The sequence below is a fragment of the Pelodiscus sinensis genome, chromosome 12 (assembly GCF_052426305.1).
Source record: "Pelodiscus sinensis isolate ZL-2025 chromosome 12, ASM5242630v1, whole genome shotgun sequence".
Lineage (NCBI taxonomy): Eukaryota > Metazoa > Chordata > Testudines > Trionychidae > Pelodiscus > Pelodiscus sinensis.
In genome coordinates this window covers 25,870,458-25,884,860 of record NC_143063.1, presented here as the reverse complement: position 1 = coordinate 25,884,860, position 14,403 = coordinate 25,870,458, and positions in this window count along the sequence as shown.

Sequence of the window (14,403 nt, the reverse complement as noted above, 5' to 3'; positions counted from 1 at the left end):
TTCAGCTTGATTACATCCATTTGCTAATACTTATTTTTGAGTTTTTGACCTGGACTTACCTCAGCCATAGCAAGAAGTGTTTTTTCTTAGTGCCTGGAGCGTCAGTTAAAAAATAAACTTTATTTAATAAAACAATTAGTTCCAGCTGAATTCATTTTGTAGAATAATGGATCCATTTGAAGCAAAATGGAAATGGTGGCAGGTTAAGGTCAAGAAAGAAGATAATGACGTCTGTTTCAAAGTGCATCCAACAAAACAGCTTAAAAATTCAATGTTTCCAAAAGGGCATTTTCCTTAGTATAATTTCTCCCCATCATGGTACAAATGAATAAAGCCAAAACAATGCATGCTAGACTACAATAATAAAGCAAGCTTCATGCTTAGTTAGGCATAGTATACATATATCTTCAAAATTAAAATACTGCAGCCTATATTCTAAAATGTAATTATTTTTACAATTATTGCTTCATTTAGCTATCCACCCAGCTGAGGTGGAGATCATGGGCCCCGATTCTTCTTTCAGAATTATTGTGGAATCTATTCTGTCCATGGTATGAGGTGATTCACTTTTGTAACTTCTATTAGTGTTTCTGGGAGTTATCAGCATGAATCCTCATTGCGCTGATGAAGAGTTCTCTCCCAAATAAGTCATCCTTTCTCTCCCTCTCCCCACCATACTCTACAGGATCAGGACTTTAGCCAGTAGAAAGTATTTCAAACACATATTCAGTCAACCTGTATATTAGCATAAGATGTGGACCTTACCATAAACAATGCTTCTCTGGGTTTCTCATCAATGCACATTGAGTGTAATTTACTAACTCATATATACCTAATGAATCTCCTCTTCCCCTTCCTCCACTCCCCTCCCTCACAACCTCAGTATTTTTTCCATGTCTGCTTGAAAAAGCAAACCCAAGTCATGTTCATGCTGATTGCTGCTGTTGCATGGTTTAATCTCAGCTAACAGGATCTGGGGCATGATGTAAATACAGCCATATGGGGAAGTTTACTAGGAAAATCTGAAAACTCTTATTAGTTTTAACCAATACGGCCATGAGCACCAAACAGTGGTACTCAGCCTTTTACTAAAATGCCTTTCCACAGCCTAGAGAGCTGTTACACCAATGCCCATATAGAATAATTCCAATGATACACAGTTATAACACTGCAAATCAGGGCTAATTGAACTAATGCCAAAGGAGTTATTTCAGATGGGCATCGGTGAACAAGAACAGAATCTGAGCTTATATTTTCACTGAGACCCTACACATGAACAAGCATTTTGACGATGCCTGCACTGATTTCCATGAATTATCCCTTAGGAGAAGGCAATATAGCCTTACTCCTGGTTCTTGTAGGTGCCAATATGTGAGCATTTAAGAATATCTGAGCCTTTCACAGTGCAACATTATTTATTAAACAGCGGAGACACTGGGCTGACCTAATAAATCATTTTAATTATTTCACTAAATAGACTGTGGTAATAGATCAATAGAAATTACAGCATTTAGTCTCACAATATGGGGAATTTACTATGGGAAAGAAATTAACCAATTTAGGAGCTACTAATAAATGAAAACAACAACTTAATGAATCTTTCCAAATTTGACATTTGCTTTGCTAGGTATACAAATCTAATTTTTGATCCTAAAAGTTACATCAATGTAAGCTACTTATAACTTAAAACCTTCCAGCCTTTCATACATTGTTTTAAAACATCTCACCACCCCATTGTTAAATAAAGACTATGGTCATTGTCAGGGTCCACCTGTAGATCAGCTGACATAACTGAGTTGAACTACCCTTACTTTAGATTCAGAGGGGTAGCCGTGTTATTGCTTTTACTTTATTTTGTGACTGAAATTTTGCAAGTTTAAAGGTACCAGTGTGACACCTGTGTGTGCAAACTGTCTACTGGCCTACTTTGCAGAAGCAATTTCTGAGAGAGAATTTTGGGGTTTCTGCTGGCAAATTTGGAGGCCATTCAGAACCTATAAGAATATAACAACATAAGACTGGCCATACTGGGTCAGACCAAAGGTCCATCGAGCCCAATATCCTGACTTTCAATAGAGGCCAATGTCAGATGCCCTAGAGGTAGTGAACAGAACAGGTAATTATCAAGTGATACCTCTCCTATCATCCATTTCCAGCCTCTGACACTACCCCTGCGTATCTTGGCTAATAGCCATTGATGGACCTAATCTCCATGAATTTATTAAGTTCTTTTTTCATAGAATCATAGGACTGGAAGGGACCTCAAGAGGTCATCGAGTCCAGCCCCCTGCCCTCAAGGCAGGACCAAGCTCTGTCTACACCATCCCTGACAGATGTCTATCTAACCTGTTCTTAAATATCTCCAGAGAGGGAGATTCCACCACCTCCCTTGGCAAATTTATTCCAATATTTGACCACCCTGACAGTTAGGAATTTTTTCCTAATGTCCAATCTAAACCTCCCTTGCTGCACTTTAAGCCCATTACACCTTGTCCTGTCCTCAGAAACCAAGCGGAACAAATTTTTTCCTTCCTCCTTGTGACACCCTTTTAGATATTTGAAAACCGCTATCAGGTCCCCCCTTAATCTTCTTTTTTCCAAACTAAACAAGCCCAGTTCATGAAGCCTGGCTTCATAGGTCATGTTCTCTAGACCTTTAATCATTCTTGTCGCTCTTCTCTGTACCCTTTCCAATTTCTCCACATCTTTCTTGAAATGTGGCGCCCAGAACTGGACACAGTACTCCAGCTGAGGCCTAACTAGTGCAGAGTAGAGTGGCAGAATGACTTCACGAGTTTTGCTTACAGCACACCTGTTGATACAACCTAGAATCATATTTGCTTTTTTTGCAGCAGCATCACACTGTTGACTCATATTCAACTTGTGGTCCACTATGACCCCTAGATCCCTTTCCGCCATGCTCCTTCCTAGACAGTCACTTCCCATCTTGTATGTATGGAACTGATTTTGAACCCTGTTAAAGTCCTGGTCTTCACAACATCCTCCAGCAAGGAGTTCCTCAGGTTGACACTGAGCTGCGTGAAGAAAAACTTCCTTTTGTTTAGTTTAAACCTGCTATCTATTAATTTCATTTGGTGACCCCTAGTTCTTTTGTTATGGGAACAAGTAAATAACATTTCCTTATTCACTTACTCCATACTTGTCATGTCTTTCTCAGCAGTCACTCGATAATGAGTAGGACATCTTCTTGTCACCCTGCTATATGTGGATCTGTTGATGGCTGACCAGCCTGATTCTGGAGCCCACAGGTCTTATTACAGGAGGGGCAGGTGCTGGTGGCTATTGGAGGGACATGGGGCAATTTTTACCGGTCTTTTCTCCTTCTCCACCTTTCCTTGTCTGTGCGGTAGTGGGACCTCTCAAATTGCACTACCCTCTCATAATACCTGTCATGATTTTATAGACCTCTATTATATTCCCCCCTTAGTCTCCTCTTTTCTAAAATGAAAAATCCCAGACTTTTAAAATCTCTCTTCATATGGCACCCATCACAACCCCCCTAATAATTTTGTTTACCTTTTCTGTATGCAGTATTCAAGATGCGGGAGTACCATGGATTTATATAGAGGCAATAAGATATTTTCTGTCTTATTCTCTATCTCTTTTTAAATGATTCCCAACATTCTGAGTGCTTTTTTGACTGCTGGTGCACCTTGAGTGGATGTTTTCAGAGAACTATCCACAGTGACTTCAAGATCTCTCTCTTGAGTGGTTATAGCTAAATTAGTCCCTATCATTTTGTATGTGTAGTTGGGATTTTTTCCAGCGTGCACTACTTTGCATTTATCAACATTAAAATTCATTTGCCATTTTGTTGTCCAATCACCTAGTTTTGTGAAATCCTTTTGAAGCTCTTCACAGTCTGCTTTGTTCTTAACTATTTTGAGCAGTTTACTATCATCTGCAAATCTTGCCACCTCAGTTTATCCCTTTCTCCAGATCATTTATAAATATGTCGAATAATATTAGTCTGAGTATGGACCCTTGGGGGACACCATTAGTTACTTCTCTCCATTCTCCGCATTCATAAATTGGCCTTCTAGTCTCAGATTCATCTAATTAAAAAAAAAGAAAAATCAGTGCAAGTTTAACAGAGAAAATTAAAATCTTATTTAAACTATAAGTGCAAACTACAGAATGCATGTTCTTAGAAAGGAAAATTTGGCTTAGTGTCCTGCCTTTTTTGAGGTGTTATATTAATCCTTTTTATTCAGATATTTTCCCCTGAATTAAGCTGTTTTAAGTACCCACAGTAAATAATACTGTGCATTTGACTACTGTGGATTTCCACAATGTAACTGGGCAGGAAGTTGCCTGCAATAACAAACCAACATGTACTACACCAATGCTCTACCTATGTTCTATGCTCTTTTTAGAGCCTGAAATTCTACTGATAGCTAGTATGACAACTGTCTGCTAGTTCAGTTAAACCTCTCTTTAGGCCCTCAAGCTCCATGGCATTTGAATTACGCACTTCATTACACCCCAATTAGGTAGAGCTGCACAGTGAAAATGATTATCAGTGGGATTCATTTATGAAAATGCCACATTATTATATATGGTTCAGTGCGTATTAAGAAAATATAAATATCTGTAACATTTTTATTATTGAAGAGTCTATTTCACAGCAGTCTGAGATGTTCAGACTCCTCAAACCTGCCAAGTTTCAATCCCAATATTTCAGATAGCTCCTTGACATTTCAGATACTATATTTTGCAAGTGTAGAACATTTTCAAATTAAAAGAAATAGATTGACTTTCATCACAACTATTTTCAAGTGAAGAATTACAGCCATTGTTGGTAGGGTCATATCAAATTCACAATCCATGTTGGTCAATTTCACAGCTGTGCTATTTGACATGTTTTTGATGGCTGTGAATTTGATAGAACCCCAACTATAGGTCTCTTCCAGTTTATAAAAACAACATCTAGCAAATTTTGCATTTTAAAGGAAATACTGTTCTGAAGCTTTCATACTTCTCCTTCTATAAATTAATTGGACTTTCAGTTACAGGCAGCAAATCAAACTAATGTTTTCCTCCAATCCTTTATACACACCAGCAGCAATAGGTGAACATTGATTCAAGTGAAATATACAGTGTGAAACACATGATGTTTTTATATCAATGAACATCAGTAGTGCTTTTTCTGAAACTGCTCCCCTAGAAAAGACCACAGTGGCAAGGTTTAAATTAGCACTGGGTAATGATCCTAAACTTGGCTGACTTTTTCCATGAACATTTACACCCCTGTTGACAGACACTTTCCTGTTACTAGCAAAAATTATAGATAATCTTTATACTGATGCTTTTAATGAAATAAAATGGTTTGGCTATAATGCAAGATGACCTACCAAAATGGGTCTTATAATAAAATCATTAATGTATTGCATGCATGTAATCACTGATACATTTTAGTTCCCCATTCTTGTATTTTGTAGCAACTTGGCTTTTCATTTTTGCAGTCATACATTTTGTTTGTTATTGTAACATGCTAATAAACACAGACTTTGACACATATTCATCATACATGTTTATATTACTGTTTGTTTGGGTCTGATTTTGACACGTGTTGAGCACGTAGAATTACAGAAGCAGAAAGATGGTGCTGTCCCTGATTCCATGCATTGCTGAGAAATATGACAAGGCAAAACCAATGAAACTGAAAACCTCAGTTTTGGTTTATGCCTTATTCACCAACATGTACCAGATTTTATGTTTCTGTTTTGTGCATCCCTATTCATTATCCTGTGGATCGAAGTAGTACTAAGTATTATTATGCTTAAAAGCCAGCTAAGAGATTCCACTGTATAAGGAATTTGGCACTGGTCTTCAATGGCACTGAAATCTCACTTAAAATGAAATTGTTTGTTCAACCAGCAACTTAACTGAGAGTCACTATAACCAAAGTGCATCTAGCACCTTCTATTCCATTTTACCAACTGAAGATGTTCATTCCACCACACTGTACATTTAAATTGTCACTATAAATTGATTATACTGTATACAGCATTATTTGTTGCACCAAATTATTTTTTACTATATTATGTTGAACTAGCACAAATATATTGCAGATGTGAAATTTGGTAAAGATTGTAGCGTATTTAATGTTTCCTTAATTAAATTATAAGTTTTGTGGCCTTATTTGATTGCTACCTTTAGCTTGCATTGCACATTGTGAGCTGCAGTTCCAAGAGAGAGATCAATATCTCAGGCAGCCATAGCTCAATCTGTATCATCACTCAGTACAGTTATTTCTCTGCCTAACTCAGATTTAGACATGCACACTATGTCACAAGCCTTATTCAATGATTTATCTGCATTCCCAAGTGAACACAGCTCCCACACACATGCACTGTATGGCTCATTCACAGCATGACATACTGAATATATATTTCTAGCTTTCCAGACCTTGAAGCAATGTATGTTGCTGTGCAATGAAATGGCAATTTGGAATGTTTCAGTTTGCAGCCTATTATGGATAAAGTCCTAATACTTGTCAGAGATGCAAGATTACTTACAGTGTAATAGGAAAGCTGTATTTTAAATTGTGAACTGACTTGTGGAACTCTTTAAGAACACTGAAAGATGCAGCTTTTCTTTGAGTTCGTTAGACCCAGTCCTGCTGGCCTTGCTTAGGCAAAGCTCTCATCAAAGTCATTGTCAGTTTTACTTGAGTAAAAATTGCAAGATTGGGCACTGTATAAGGGAGGATGTAGAATACAATCGATTTCCTGATCATTTTCATAACTTGGTGGTGATTTCACACTCTGGCCACTGAATCTAATTTACCCCACAGTTGTGAACACACCATTAAGGAAGGTTCCAACTTGTCTCCTTGAAGCTTGTCACTCTCAGTATAATTACATATAGTTCAGTGTGTTTAAGCTCCTTTCATAAGGCTGATCTGCAAGGGTGAGGTTTGAATCCCTTGCAATGATGAACAGTTACTTAAAGAACTGTGAGTAAGCTATCAACACTGTGACTAAAGAATCCATTATCTGGCCTTTCATGTGGCTTTTAGTACCAAGAAATCAAAAGAAGAAGAAGAAAATAAACCCCTATTGGTCCATTCCCTGGAGGCCACAATAGGATTGTTCCTCACAGAGGTTTTTCCTAATGCTTTATGCAGTCTATTGCAGCCATAAATATCTTGGATGATAGGGCTTTTCCCAATTTCATTAGGAGGCTACTCTTCTAATGATAACCCCATGAGGAGCTCTTCCTTGATACCATATTCTTAATTGTATCCATTTACTCCTTACTCTACACCCTGTCTCAAAAATGATCACTCTTGGGTTTGGTCTGGAGTTTCAGCATAGCTCTGAAAACAGGGTGGTGCATAAGCCGATGCAAGCCCGTGAGTGTCCATGATTCAGGTCACACACGCCCATGAGTCACAAATCTCATCCCTGCTTCCTCTTTTCTTAGGGCAGTGGTAATTTGCTGTAGTTCTATACCCAATATAAAAATACAAGCCCAGTCCTGACAAATGAGTAAGGGGCTGATTCCCCCTTGCTTACACCTGGAGTTGGGGGGAAAGGGGTTCATATTTCCCCTCGTACTTCGTTGTGGGACACCCAATCCAAGTAATAATCTAGTACAGTACATGGAATTTCCATTATGTTGAGTGCCTCCCCTTAGCTTTTAGCCATGATATTCATGCTGGGCACATCATTTACCTGGGGGATGGTCAAAGGGAGTAAATTTCAGAGTAACAATTACCTTTCAGATGGTGTCTATCTCTTGGAGCAATTCTGACAATCCAGAACTACTGAAATGCAACTATCCAGCGCAAACCAAAAGTGAATGAATGCATTACATAAAATAAATTCAAAATGCAACACTAAATCCAACACTTTACATACACTTTGTAAATATAAGTTCTTGGAGGCTTATAATATTTTCTTTAAATAAAAATATTTAGAAAAAAGATAGAGTGTATGAACCCCAGAAGTATGGTATTAGGATTTTACCAAAGCATGTGTGAATTTAGGTGAGAGACTCAATATTGACAGTCAGTTCCAGACACAATGCATATTACACCTGATGGCCCAGAAGTGGAAATTAGTAACCATTAGTGTTCCCTGGAAGCTATGCATTTGGGCAGTTGCCAAGGAGAGAGTCAAATGCCAGCCAGCTGATTAGCAGAGTGCCCACAGCTGGCAGCATGTGTTTCTATTTGTGGTGCACATCTGCGCTTGCCTTGGTACACATAACAAGAAATATTCCACATATAGATGAAAAAAATTGGAGGGAACACTGGTGACCATACTCCTTCTGTTAGAACCAGTGCTCTCTGTAAAGTGAGTGCTTGCACAGCCACTCAGGAGAAATTCAGATGCTGCCCAGCTGATTAGCAGAATACCCACAGCTTGGTTTTGTTTCTGTTGCACATGCCTCAGTGCACATACAAATTATTCTGCACCTGTATGGACAAAATCTGCACATAGTGGAAAAGATTAGAGGGAACATTGGCTGGAACTACTATGACTCTTATGACATGTAAGAAGAAATAAACATTATACCTTTTCTAAAACCATCATATGTAGCTTCATTGGAAATCACATGAATTCAAAGATTTTAAGGACAGTAAGGAGCATGTTTTGTGGTCAGCTAGTCTTACCTCTTGTATAACTCAGGCTTTAAAATTTCACCTGAATCAAGCCCATTAACAAGAAGTTGAACTAAAGCATCCTCCTTTAGCAAGATATGGCTATACACCTGTAGGTAATAAAACAAAGCCCATCTCCTCTACATGCATCTATATATTATTTACAATTTGAGTCATTTCTATATAATCCTATTAGTTTCAGTGCTATTAAATTGGAGAGGAGTTTTCCATTAGGTATGTGGCACATTTAAGGGAGGCATATCTACAGCATTACACAGAGATCCATTCATTTATCTGCTGCACATTCCTTGTCAATTTTATTCTTAATTTTCATTTGTTTTGAACTCTCATGAACTGCTATAATGAAAGGTTTGGCTGTCACTGTGGATGTGATAACAAGCTCCCTGGCATTAAAGAATAGATTCAATGTGTTCTTTTACAGTACATTTTTCTGAATATTATGTGTTTGGTTCTCCATGGTCCAGATTTGATAGACAGGTATTTTTTTAGTTTTTCCTATTTTAAAATTAGTCTTGGTGACCTCAAAGTGTCAGTGGAGGCCCTTCAAACCATGTAGTCTATAAGCTACATGGAATTCAACATCACAAGCACAGCCTCTATGCCTAGCACCATACCTCATCCCGTCCCTCTGTGACACTGGTGTCAGAGGGCCATGGCAAATTCCAGATTCCTTAAATGCCTCCTTCTCTTCCTACTTGGTTTCCTAGCAGGTGATGTCACTTAAAGCTACAGAGCATCTCACTGTTAAGGGAGAAGTCAGGAGATGTAGACACAAATATCAATTTTGTCATGGAGTTTATTTCGGGTCTAATCTATTCCAAGCAGAGAAGGGAGCCTGAACTACACCCCCAACAATCTACCTTCCATAGGAGACCCTTAAACCCAGAGCCAACTCAGTACAGTATCATCACAAGAAAAAATATTTTCACATGACATTTCTTTGTTGTTCTTGTCCTCCGTTCAAATGTTGCAAGATTGACTCAGTGTAGGGAATAGACCATCTTCTCACCTCTGGATCGGATGTGTAGCTTGCTGATGGTGCCACTGTGGTAGTATGGTTAAACTGAGACGACTTTGGCTTGGAGGCTGTCATTTCACAAATCATTTCAAAAATAGACCATCAAAAGCGTTTGACCAGCAGTGAAGTGTTTTGAATACTACTTTGCTCTATATACACGTACAATTCTGCTTTTATGATTATTCACAAAGATGATGATCAGCTCTCTTTAAATAATTTACAGTTTTTTGGTTTGGTTTCTTTGTGCTCACACTTACATGCAGTTTCCCCCCCAAAACTTCCACTTCTTCACATACAAAAAGAATATTAATTGAAAAAGGATGTTCTTGATTTTAGTTTGGAAAAGAGAAGACTGAGGGGGGACATTATAGCAGTTTTCAGGTATCTAAAAGGGTGTCCTGAGGAGGAGGGAGAAAACTTGTTCATCTTGGCCTCTGAGGATAGAACAAGAAGCAATGGGCTTAAACTACACCAAAGGAGGTTTAGGCTGAATGTTAGAAAAAAGTTCCTAACTGTCAGGGTGGTTAAACACTGGAATAAATTGCCCAGGGAAGTTGTGGAATCTCCATCTGTGGAGATATTTAAGAGTAGGTTAGATAAATGTCTATCAGGTGTGGTCTAGACAGTACTTGGTCCTGTCATGAGGGCAGGGGACTGGACTCGATGAAACTCCCGAAGTTCCTTCCAGTCCTAGTATTCTATGATTCTATGATGATTTGTCCAGTATACCAAGTATTGAAAATTTGAGCAGGATTTTGCTCTCATATCAAAGCTCTGTGTGTCCTATTAATAACTAGGTTTTTTATGCTTATTTTCTATCAATACAATGAAGCAAGATCAGAATTTGCAATACAGGCAGTCCCCGGGTTACGTACAAGATAGGGACTGTATGTTTGTTCTTAAGTTGAATCTGTATGTAAGTCGGAACTGGCGTCCAGATTCAGCCGCTGCTGAAACTGATCAGTTTCAGCAGTGGCTGAATCTGGACGCCAGTTCCGACTTACATACAGATTCAACTTAAGAACCCCAGGCATCCCCAAGTCAGCTGCTGCTGAAACTGATCAGCGGCTGATTCCAGGAAGCCCGGGGCGGGGGCTTCCTGTAGTCAGCCACTGGTCAGTTTCAGCAGCGGCTGACTTGGGGACGCCTGGGGCAGAGCAGCTGGGGTGCTGCTGGGTTGGTCCAGTAGCGCCGCTGCTCCTCGGCGCTACTGGACCAACCCAGCAGCACCCAAGCTGCTCTGCCCCAGGCGTCCTGATTTAGCCGCTGCTGAATCTGACCAGCAGTGGCTGAATCAGGACGCCTGGGGCAGAACAGCTGGGGTGCTGCCCGGGTGGTCCAGTAGCGCCCAGAGCGGCGCTACGGGACCAACTGGCAGCGCCCCAGCTGCTGTACCACAGGTGTCTGGAGCAAAGCCACGGAGCAAGGGGGCAGCGGGACAGCCCAGATGCGCCGTGGCTGTCCGCTGCCCGCGTGCTCCGCGGCTTTGCTCTGCTTTGCCCCCCCCCGTCCCCCTGGTCTGCAGACCAGGGGGATGGGGGGGGCACAGCAGAGCCAAGCCCCGGAGCACCCGGCCAGCTGACAGCCCAGAGCGTCTGGGCTGTCAGCTGATTGTGCGCTCCGCGGCTTGGCTCTGCTTGGCTCTGCTTTGCCCCCACCCTTCCCCCTGGTCTGCAGACCAGGGGGACGGGGGGGGGGGCCGGGGCAAAGCAGAGCCAAGCAGAGCCAAGCTGCGGAGCGTGCGATCAGCTGACAGCCCAGACGCTCTGGGCTGTCAGCTGGCCGGGCGCTCCGCGGCTTGGCTCTGCTTTGCCCCCCCCTCCCCCTGGTCTGGAGACCAGGGGGAGGGGGGGGGGGACAAAGCAGAGCCAAGCCTCGGAGCGCGTGGTCAGCGGACACTGTCCGCTGCCCACGTGTTCCGCCGCTTTGCTTCCTCTCCCTGGTCTGCTGGAGACCAGGGAGAGGAACCCCGTTCGTAACTGCAGATCCGACGTAAGTCGGATCCGCGTAACTCGGGGACTGCCTGTACTAAACATACCATATAATTTGCATTTTTGTTGTAAAATAAATGTCAGAATGTCAAAATCTTTTTTTTTGTATTTTATGCTCATATATCTTCCCATCCCCCTATTTATTCCACATGTGAACATAGAATAGATACTGTGACAGTAGTTTTATTGGATTACTTCTGAGACTGTGTCTGAATTGGTTCAGTGCCTGTGACGCTCCAGTGACTGGCCCCAAAAAGTATAACAGGTTTACTATAGCTACTGCCATCAGGAATAAGAGATCTCTAATACTGTAGCTCAAGTTGTACAGTTTTGTATATTTGGAGCCAAAGATCTTTGTTCTTTCTGTTCACTGCAACTTCATGGTGTTTGAACTATACATGGACTGACTTCCTACATCTCTGTAGACTGCATCAGAGCTCAAAAGCTGCTTGCCTGCTGTTTCCTTTTCTCAGGGTGCCCAGGAATGTGAGTCACTTTGTTGCCCCCTGACTCAGCACAAGAGAGGTCTGTTTGTGCTTAATCAGATGTCAGTTCCCCTACACACCACCAGCCTAACCTTCACAGGACTCCCCCATCCTTACTTTGCCTTGCAGGTAACAATAGGCACACACCAGACTCTGAGCCCCTCTGAAATCTCCCCTATGGGGTGTCCAGTCTATCACTGGACCTCACAGAAATGACTAGGTTTGTTGGTCCCAAGAGAACAATAGACGCACAACTTGATCGGTTTAAGTCAAGGTCAGGTCCTTTTTAACAATCACAGCATGGAGGTACAGTTATAGTGAAAGTTATCATGACATTTATTATTAAAGATTTAAGAGAAACAAATGGTTGATTTAAGAGGCAAAAATTCTTCTCTAACATGATTTACCCATTAAAGCAACCACCAGGCAACAAAGCTGGCATCCAATTTTTATGAATGCAAAAAGCACTCTCCTTTTCTGCTTCCAAGGGGGAATGGTGCCCTTTTTGCTTTCTACTTTCATCCCCAAAGTTCTTAACTTTGCACCCCAAAAATAGGACAGCCACTCGGTGTTTAGTCTCTGATATCTTTCCAGTTCTGTTTATTCCATATGCAGATTTAGCTTACAATGCATAAGTTACATAGCTAATAGAATCAACAATATTTGCCTGATACAAAATCTGTTTATCAACACTGCCTTGGACACAAATTTCAGCACCTCTATACAACTCCTGAGCAGTGATCTATACATACATCTCCCATGCATTAGCAGGTGCAGTATTTAATAAGATTTTATTATATATTTTCCATGATATCAATAAATATTATTAAAGGACTGTGTTGGATGTAGCAACTTTGTAAGACTTCTTAGGAGCTGCTGCCAGAGTAGAGAACTCTTTGTTGGCTGGCACCAATGAGCCTGTGTGTCATGCTCACAACGATAGCAGCCCCATCCAGACAACTCACACACATAAAGCAAGCAGGATGTGGCCCTACCAAATTGATGATTCATCTCTTGAATTAATCGAATTCAGTGATTTACAGTACTAGGAGCTTACTGGAAAAAAATCATCATCCTTTTTCTGATAAAATTGTCTCCCCGTCTAAATTCTCGCTCTCTCAATTTGAATTAATTTGCATTCATTTGTTATATCAGTGCTCTCCCAGGATTTGTAATGCTAACCATGTAATGTTGTTAAATGCTTTTATCCTGATGTGCAGAAACTCTAGTCTCAGAGGGAGTTAGTATACTTCAGGGATAATAAATCAACCAAATTATAGACCAAATATTGCAGTTCTCTATCAGGCAAAACTTACCCTGAAGGAATTGCCTTGTGTTACTTTGCACTAAGGAGAACCTTCTATTTAAAACCAATATCTTACAAATTAATATTATCACAAAAGCACCCCTCCAACCTCCTTGTTAAAAGCAGTAAGACTAACATTTTTGATCCCATCAATTTTCTGTCCGATTTCATTAACAGTAGCATGAAGGGAGTTTGAATAATAACTACCTGAAGATTTGGGATGATGAATAATGAACTTAGCCAGCATCTGGCTAAGGCACAAAATTTATTGTTTAGTAAAAGGTGCTACAGAGGCAGCACTTACATTACCAACCTGTTTTTGATGGACACGTTCTCCATCATGAAGCAGTTTATTTACTAAATTTCAGCTCAAATAAATCTCACAATCTGATTTCATGTTAGAAATGAAAAACTATTTTTTCAAACGTCCTTTTTACATTCTTAACTAAAGGCCTAAACCTGCTACCTTTCCTTATGGAGTGGATTCCTGGTGTAACTGAAGTCCATGGGGTTTTTGCCACTGACTTCAATAGAGACAGGATTTCATCAGCTGCCTTCTTTGGGAGCTTTGCCTGACATAGGCCTGGAAGACGTTAAAAAATGTAAGTGCACCTGGTAGACAGTCTGTAAAACTGTCTGCTGTTGCTAGTGGTCTATATTTGATTTTTAAAGATGACATATATAGACATCTATCAAATTTATGGCCGTGAAAATCACATCCTGGACTGAGATACTTGGTCTCTGGCTGCTCAGCTCTGAAGGCAGAGTAGATAGTAACAACTGCTGACTAGGCACCCAGATCTGAAGGCAGCACTACCGGCAACAAAAGTGGAGAAAAAAAGGTAGCAATACCACAATCCCCTAATAGACTTGCAAGTCCCTTTTTGGTTGGGGCCTCCAGTTTGAGAAACATTGTGAAGAAATCACACATTTTTGGCTGAGTGATC